The sequence below is a fragment of the Phoenix dactylifera genome, unplaced genomic scaffold, assembly GCF_009389715.1.
Source record: "Phoenix dactylifera cultivar Barhee BC4 unplaced genomic scaffold, palm_55x_up_171113_PBpolish2nd_filt_p 001539F, whole genome shotgun sequence".
NCBI lineage: Eukaryota > Viridiplantae > Streptophyta > Magnoliopsida > Arecales > Arecaceae > Phoenix > Phoenix dactylifera.
This window is the reverse complement of record NW_024068848.1, coordinates 21,233-31,017: the sequence shown is the minus strand read 5'-3', so window position 1 is coordinate 31,017 and position 9,785 is coordinate 21,233. Positions and strand designations below refer to the sequence as shown.

General features: G+C 32.1%; 1 long non-coding RNA gene across 1 annotated transcript; it reads left to right on the top strand.

Annotated features, from left to right (window-relative positions):
* The first annotated feature begins 1,580 nt into the window (after window positions 1-1,580).
* On the top strand, window positions 1,581-5,812 carry LOC113462830. Its single transcript, XR_003385991.2, has 3 exons — window positions 1,581-1,785; window positions 1,924-2,025; window positions 5,564-5,812. It is a non-coding gene; the product is annotated as an uncharacterized LOC113462830 (long non-coding RNA).
* The last annotated feature ends 3,973 nt before the right edge of the window (window positions 5,813-9,785 follow it).

Genomic DNA, 9,785 nt, shown 5'->3' with positions numbered 1-9,785 from the left:
ATCTAGATGCCATTTCCTACCAAGGTCTTTTTATTATTTTTAAAAATAGGAAAATAAAAAAAGGAAAGTAAAAAATTTCTATTTTATTTTTAAATTTTTAAAAATATAAATATAATTGATATAGATAATTATTTTAAAAATTATAAATATAGTATCCTATACAATTATAATGGTGATAAAAGGATAACGATGATGGTGGTAGTGAGGGTGCTAGTAACGTGAAGATGGTAATAAGGATGGTGGGGACACTATCTAGACGATGGTGGTGACAATAGTAATAATGGTGTAACTAGGGCTATAATAATAAGAACAATAAAACAAAGGTGGCGGAGATGGTAGGGCTTATGAATATTTTATTTTTGAAAATAATATTTTTTTAAAAAAATATCCAATAATAAAAATAATATTTAAAAATAATAAGTGAAAAAATTGTATTATTTTTTAAATTTTTATAATTTCAAAAATAAAAATAAAAGCCATACCAAATGTACCCTTGGTATATGGGTTTTTATTTTCTTTTTCTCAACATAAATCTGAAGTTATAGTTTTCTGTAATAAGGTATGGGCTTTGGTTATCTTGATCTTTATATTTGGAATATTAAGACTTAAAAAGAAAAACTACGTAAGAATCGGTGTGAATGTATATTTAGTAATTTTGGTCCTGCATCATTTATTTGTTGACAAGATCTTAGTTATTTATGTAGAACTGAGGAACTCAAAAAATATCTTCTATCTAATTATTTTAGGTGATGTCTCGGGTTGTTACATCACATGCGGCTTAGAGTTTGCTCGCAGAGCTGAGATTATTTTGTTTAAAAGTATGGAAGTTTGAATCTTTTAGAAGCCCTATCCTCTCCACTACCATTCTCTTTTCGTGCTCTACTGCTTGTTGCTTTCTGCTCTTCCACATACAAAATTCAAACTTTTTTGCTGCTCTTCCACATACAAAATTCAAGCTTTTGAAAAAGAAACAGATAATTACGCAAGGGTTTCCTGTTTCCTTCATTCCTTGCTCTTTGAAACTAGCAGAAGCGAACCGTACGTCTTTGCATAGCATTCTACAGCTTGTACTCTTCCCACCATTTCTCCGATATTCCTGTATTTCCGTCGAGTTTGCGTTTTGAAAAATCCAATATAGATAGATAGGAAGCTTCCTGTTACCAAATTCAAGACTCAGCAATCATATGATGGCAGCAAATGAAGTAAATTTTTCCATGGGAAGACTAAAATGGTTTTGTGTGGTACTCGTGTCTCACTTTCATGGCTGCTGCTGCCACGTTCGAGCACTGGAACAACTGCGGAGTTCTTTGCATAGTGACCTTCATACTTCCCAAGGAGTAAAATGCCAGCAGCTAAGATTCTGTGGTCCAGTTGTAGCAATAGCAATGACATTTAATCTCACAGCAGCTGTTGGAATTATCATGGCAAACAAAGTGGTTGGTACTACATATCTTGGTTGCTCTGTTCCTTATCACTTCAGTCAGTTGCTAGGATCTTTACACTAACTGTACTTCCTGTTAATTATCTTCTTCTGCAAAAATTAAAATGCTTGCTTATGCAGTACATTCTATGATAGGTGATGGGCAAGGTTGGATTCAATTTCCCAGTGACGCTGTCACTAATCCACTATGGGACTGCTTGGTTTCTGATGGCCATCTTCAATGCTCTTTCACTATTACCTGCCTCCCCTCCCTCTAAATCCACACCTTACTCTTCTCTGTTCATCTTGGGTGCTGTCATATTTCTTTCCACTGGTCTGTCTAACATCAGCTGAAAACGTAAGAGGTATAATTATGCCTGTAATTGCTGAAACAACTGCAGAAACCATCAGTGATTTTTGATGCTGAACTGCCACTGTAAATTGTTTTTAACGCTCATTAATTTATTCTTCAATTTTTCTGAGTGTTGTTTTCCTGTTTGCAGTGTGGGGTTCTATCAGATGGCTAAGATAGCTGGGACTCCAACCATCGTTTTAGCTGAGTTCATGCTTTTCAGAAAGAAAAAAAAAAGTTTCTTTTCCGGAAGGTGTGTTCGGATTCTTTCATATACTATTATCTCTATTGTTTTTGGTTATTTGTCCACTAAATTGGAGTTTCCTAAGGATGTCTGTTCCGAAACTTTCGGGTGAATCATATGATGATGCTCGTTGGTTTTCTGATTTAGTGGACAAATAACTGTACTTGTATCTTATCATCTGGGTGTTATTCTAAAATGTTTTTTTTTTTGTCATTATTTTTTTAACAACTTTCGTAGTTCTTGTAATTATCTACCATTATTTTTTAAAATGGTAATGAATTATAGAAGGATTGTTAGAGTAAGAGATAGAGTTAGAAGTTTGAAAGCATTCGGCTTGTTGAGTAATAGAGAAAAGAAAAGTAACCATAAAATCGAGTAAAATAAACTGAAATTTAAAGACATCTTTTTTGATGAGCTATATCAGTTCGTTTGATTGGCTAATTAAACTTCGGGTGAAATGACTTGCACATTCCTCGTTTTGTTTTTTTGGTGCCGTCTGCATTTTGTTATAACACTACATTAAGAGTGGCAATCGGGTTAGGTTGGGCCAGATATGGGTCGAATTGGATGCGAGTTGGATTAAACATTCATCAATCTAAATCCGATCTGTTTATTAAATGGGTTAAAATTTTAAATCTAAATCCGACTTGTTTATTCAATAGGTAGCTAGATCAGACCCATATAACTCATTTATTGAATAGGTCAAACTAAATTAAATGACAAGACAACTTGTAATTATTGGGCCAGACGGGCCAACCTGGATCGTAGTCGGTGGCCCATCTGGAGGTCCAACAGTGGGAGCTTCGGGAAGGAAGCTGTTGAGGCGGTTATAACCACTCAACAGTGGCCGTTCTCCCTCCCCCTACCTTCCGATGAGGCTATAAATGCCATGGCTCCTCTGTGAGATTCCATCGACCATCCTTCACTGCCTCTTACCCTCTTTCTCCTGCTACAAGGAATTGGATTGAGAGCGGCGGCGCCGGAGGAGGAGGCACCCCAGCTCGACATCATCGCTCACAGCCCCTTCCCGGAGCTAGGTGAATCTTCTGATCACTCTATCCTTTCCATCTCATATTCCGACCTGTCCGGATAAATGATTAGAACAAAAAGAAAATTAGAGAAATAAAAAAAATAATAAAAAATGGCTGTGGGCCGAAATGGGCCTGATTCCGGAGTGCGCTTCAAATAAACTTGGCTTTAGAAGCCTGAAGCCGGGCTGGGCCCTGATTCAAGCCTAGTGTTCTTAAAACTAAAACTAACTGGGCTTGAAGAGCTCAAATTTTAATATAGGAACTAAATTGAATATAGTTTGAGACTAGGCTCCCTTTTAAATTAATTAGAACTGATAAGGATTAATTATAAATTAACTAATTGTGTTTCTGGGCCTGAATACAAATGGGCCCAGTAATTGAATCAGGCCACGGGCCTGATCCAGAAACCAATTAAACTTTGGGCCTGAATGCAAATGGGCCCTGACCTGAACCAGAGAGCAATTGGGTCAAACCCGAACCAGAAGGTAAACCAGACCTGAATCAGGAATTTAATCAAATCCGAACCAGGAAGTAGATTAGACCATAACCAGAAATTGAATTGGGCCATGGGCCTGAACCATAAATTAAATTGGGCTATGGACCCGAAAATGAAATTGAGTCCTAGGGATGGGTTGTAAATGACTTTAAGATTATAAATAAATAGAAATTAAATATGTCAGTGATATGTAATTTAATGATCTTGCTAGGTATTGAAGAATTGGCATTTGATGGGCAAATTAAAGTAAGTAACATGTCTTAATCTTATTATGGATCATGTATCACGTTTTATATGGTGAAAAAGTATTATTTATAGAATTGGAATTATGTATATAAATTGTAGAAAATATAAGTAACCCGGATATAATCTTATGTTTTATCAAATACTTGTGACTATTTGATTATGAAATTGTATATGATTATTTATATTTTCACAAAATTAGGATCCAACATGTGTTAGCAAATGATTGCATGATTTTGGATAAATAGCATCCATAATGATTATTATATTATTTACACATTATTATGATGAGGTAGAAAGATGCATGGAAAGAAAAATAAAGTTTTCAGCATGATCATGAATTTTATTCAGCATGATGCCATTACTCACTTTCCAATGTACCGATGAGAAAAGATTTATGAAAAGCATGATATGTTTTTAAGAACTCTCAGATCGCTATGTACGGCCCTCGCCAGCGGGTTATAGTAGCTTGGTTTAGACCCTGCCAACGGGGAACAATAGTTGGCAAAGATTATGGCCCTCGCCAGCGGGTTACAGTAGCTCGGCATACGGCCCTCGCCAGCGGGTTACAGTAGCTCGGCATACGGCCCTCGCCAGCGGGTTATAGTAGCTTGGTTTAGACCCTGCCAACGGGGAACAATAGTTGGCAAAGATTATGGCCCTCGCCAGCGGGTTACAGTAGCTCGGCATACGGCCCTCGCCAGCGGGTTATAGTAGCTTGACTTAGACCCTGCCAACGGGGAATAATAGTTGGTAAAGATTATGGTCCTGTCACGGGTAATAATAGTGACCATAGCTGCACTATCATCTGAGAGCACGAATTTCAAAGTATGAATAATGATAAGTACGGATTTCAAAGCATGAATAATGATGAGTACGGATTTCAAAGCATGAATAATGATGAGCACGAATTTCAAAGCATGAATAATGATGAGCACGGATTTCAAAGCATGAATAATGATGAGCACGGATTTCAAAGCATAAATAATGATGAGCACGGATTTCAACTCATGGGATAATGACAAAAGTTTTATGATGCATAGCCATGTTTATGAAGTTGCATAAATGGACATGCATAGTTTATATGACTGGTTTGTTATATGAAATGCTTACTTTGTTACAACCGTTAGTTTCTTAAATTAATGCACTAGTATGAGAAAATATTATGATTGATCAGATAAGATTATGCATGGTTACTTACTGAGCTTTATAGCTCATACCCATTTATTTATGTTCTTACAGATGAATAGGAGATGCTAGGAACGAGGAGCGTGACATGCTTCAGGGTTATGGGGAAAAGAAAATGACACATTAAATGTTGCTATTTTTAGATGCTTTGTAATCAATCTTTTATTGATGAAACATTTGATAACATTCAAGAAAGAAATTGTTCATAATTGATTTAAAGTTTTAAAGTGGCTGCGTGTTATTGTGGGCAAGGGTTCGCAATAGCACGGCCGTGTTATGAACCAAATTCGGGGCGTGACACAACTAATGTGAAGATAGCTGTGAATCTTGTTTGAGAGAACAAACCCTCGGCTTGTGCCGCACGTGCCAACTGACTGTTTCACTCCTCATGTTAACTTTTTGTCCCTCTGTTCTTTCTTTTTGCAATTTTGATTTTTTTTTTGAAATTTAACTTATGCACTGCAATAACCTGATTTTGGCAATTTTGGATGCTTATAATTCATTATCAGTTTCCATGTAAATTTGTTATACACCTCTGAACGGAATGACTTCCGTATTATCTGATAGCTTTTTTTGGTGTTTTACGCAGATACAGCGGTCTTTAGATCGAGAGTATAAGGTGGACACGACACACCCAAGCAAAGCCCACGTAAACAAATGACTCCAAATGGAGGAAACAACTTTGTGCAATTTGCTCTTGATCATTTGCTCAATGATCGTGATATGTTTGCAACCTCCCCCCTCAAAGGAATAGTTTATAGCTTCACAACAAAACTCATACATTGGACTTCCTACAAATGTTGATAATTTTAAAAGATATGATTTCAAATCTTAAAATATTCTCCAATAGTTTTGCTTGTCCAATTTTTTGGATGAAAACATCTTTTCTATTAATTCTAAAATACCTCGTGCGCATAAAAAAGAGAAAATTATTATCAAATATCATCAGCGGTTTATTATTTGTCTTTAAATTATCTTATTCTTGATTTACATCTGAAATTATTTATTAATTTTTATACTTGATTTGCATGTGCTGTGAATTCATATAATTATGAAGTAGAGGATTTTTTTGGCTAAACAGATACGAGTTTGTGAGTTTAGTACAAAATTCAATATTATCATTTAAAATTGTAAGAATCCATAACCCCGAATAGCTAAGTGGTGTTCCATAGCAGCACTCGTGGCTTTTTGCAGTTTTACGTAGCTTTTTCTTGATATACTTCGAATTTGTATTACCTAAAAATCTTGGTTTTGTTCCTTTTTGTGGAGGAACAAGCTTTTGTTTGATCCAAAACTTTTGAATGAAAGGCATGTTTACAAAAACAAAGGAACTATGATGATCTTTCAGTTTGGTATAGCCTTGTTGGATAGTAACGTGTTAATTAGGGATAGTAAAAATTAACATGCACTACCAAACGTCGAAACCCACCTAGAATAAATTAGGCCCTGTTTGGGGGAGCTGTTGGCAGCAGAGCTGTTAGAAGTAGAGCTGTTGGAAGTAGAGCTGTCTGAAGTAGAGCTGTTATAAAAAGCTGTTTGCTGTTTGGTAACTACATTCGTAAAGTGTTGTGGTACTTTGTTTTATGTTTGGTAAACAAACTTAGAAAGTGCTTTTGTATGACAAAATTACCATAAAGGACATTGCATAGTATTATACAACAGAACATAATAAAACATAACATAAATTAATACATAAATATACGATATAGTATAATATTATTGTAATATAAAATAATATTATGTTAATATAGCATAATAGTAATATAATTATTAGAGTAAATTAATATTTGGTAATATAACATAATATTAAATTATTTAACATAACATATTAATGTATTATGATATAGTGTAATATATATTATATTTATAGTATAATACAATAATAAAAGTATAAAATATTATAATTGTTAGTATAAATTAATTTCTCATAATATAACATAATATTAAATTATTTAAAATAACATATTAATGTATTATAATGTAATGTAATATAATACAATATTTATAGTATAATACAATAATAAAGGTATAAAATATTATAATTATTATTATAAATTAATTTTTCATAATATAACATAATATTAAATTATTTAAAATAACATATTAATGTATTATAATGTAATGTAATGTAATATAATATAATATTTATAGTATAATACAATAATAAAGTTATAAAATATTATAATTATTAGTATAAATTAATTTTCCATAATATAACATAATATTAAATTATTTAACATAACATATTAATGTATTATGATATAATATAATATGATATTATATTTATAGTATAATACAAAAATAAAGGTATAAAATATTATAATTATTAGTATAAATTAATTTTTCATAATATAACATAATATTAAATTATTTAACATAGCATATTAATGTATTATGATATAATATAATATGATATTATATTTATAGTATAATACAAAATAAAGGTATAAAATATTATAATTATTAGTATAAATTAATTTTTCATAATATAACATAATATTAAATTATTTAACATAGCATATTAATGTATTATGATATAATATAATATGATATTATATTTATAGTATAACACAAAAATAAAGGTATAAAATATTATAATTATTAGTATAAAATAATTTTTCATAATAATTTTTCATAATTTTTCATAATTTTTCATAAAATAATTTTCTGCGGTCCAGGGGCTCTTCTTCGTGGTCCACGCTCGAGAAGGACCTCAGCGTGGGCCGCGAGGTTGATGATAAAAAAAAATAATAGATTGATTTTGGAAGGTATCGAAAAGGATTAAAATTTTTTTCTTCTAAAATGTGGTTCAAGAGATGCATACAAAAATTGAAAAGAAAAATACTTTTTCTTACGGAAGGGAGTTTGACGGCTAGGATTCTTGGCTCCAGCAGATTTTTAGGTTTATAAAGGGACAAACTATGTAATTATGTTATTTTAATATGGGCATTTTTGTCCAAAATATAGCTTTCCGAAAAAGCTGAAACAGCTTCCTTCCAAAAGCTCCAAATTGGAGCTTTCTCCCAAAAGCTGTTTTCAGCTTCCCGCAAAAGCTGAAACAGCTTTTTGAAAAATTTACCAAATACAGTTTTTCATCTAAAAGTACTTTTGAAGGGCCAGAAAGTGCTTTCTGGCCCTCCAAAAGCTCCCCCAAACAGGGCCTTAGTTCAAGCACAATCTTTTGGTTTCGGGTCAACACAAGATCAACCTAATTATAAATAAGCGAATTTGGATTTAAGTGACCTAAGAGGTCATCGTGGATGAACCAGCTAGGAACCAACCAGCCCCCATACCTAACATAGTTTTCATTATTTTTTTCATGTGGTTTGGTTCACCTATTTCTCAAAAAAAAAAAAAAAAGGTTACAGGAAGCATTGGATATGACATACAAGTTATGTGGTTTTGAGACATGGGATCGCATTTTAACTAGTTTTATTCTTAATTAAACTATGGTTGCTATACGCCAAAATTTAAATTGATCTTTAGTTATGATCATACCTAAGGATACTAATTGGTCAGGTCATGTCAGATAAGGACAATATACATAACCTTGATGTACTTGACTTAATCAGAAAGCATGTCGAGATCTAAAAGCCCATACCCACTCATGAGTCATTTTGGGTCACCTAATTTGACCATAACCTAAGCTATTCTGCAAGACTCGATCCTTAACAACCACAACCTAACTTGTCTAAGTCCATTCTTTCCTATTCTTATCAATTAACTTCCCAAAAATATTTAAATAATTAGAACTAGTATCAAGAAAAAAAAACACAGCAATTCTTATCCAAGATCATAACTCGATCCAATTTAAATTATTTTCATTAAATATGACTATATATCCATATCAGATCAAAGCTTCAACCCAGACCCAACCCTAATTAAAATTCCTGATCTAAATCCAACCATTTAGCTTTATCCTTTTCTAGCCATGCACATGATTGATGAGTAAAAACTTGAATATACTGGTGGTTGCTACGGGATCGTGTAAAATAAATCGATTAGATATAATTTATATTTTTTTACTTAATTATGAATGACTCATATGTAAGTTTAGAGTTTTTTGTTTTTTTATAAAAAAACCTAGAAACTAGCTCAACTAGTTCTTGACTCGAAGTATTGCCGCTCTTAATAATTTTGAGAAGGCTTGTAGTGAAAAAATATGCACATTCAACATTTGATGATGACCACAACGATACTACAATTTTTAGCAACATGTCATGATAAATATATCATAAGAACATATGCTCATAAATTATTTTACTAATCTCAATATCCTTTGATTTTAAGATTCATTGTAGATAAGCCTTGAGGTTTAGATTGCTAGCTTGCATGAAATATTTTTAAATTCAATATTAATTCTAATTTCTATAAATAAAGATATAATTAATTCTATCATTACTTTATTATGGTCAATACTTTTTTACTATGCATCACATAATGCATTAAAATATTTTTTGAATTAAATCAAGAAATTCCCATTCATTATCATTTTTAATTCATTTTGTTTTATAAATTATACATGAAATAATTTTTTATAAATTATTATTTATATATGTAAATAAAATTAAATTACTATATTTAAAATTTATTATATAGTATATTTTATATTGTTATAATTTATAAGTGCCTCGTACTAGTTTAACTATGCAAAATTGCAAATCTTAAAATTCACACTTTTCGCATTGCAAACTACCACGTGGACTGATATTCCTTGAGCCCCCTTACAAATCAGTCCATGCTACACAATACATTTTGAGGGTTTCTTGATTGTTTGGAAATGACTTTAAAAATGCTAATATTTTTGTTTT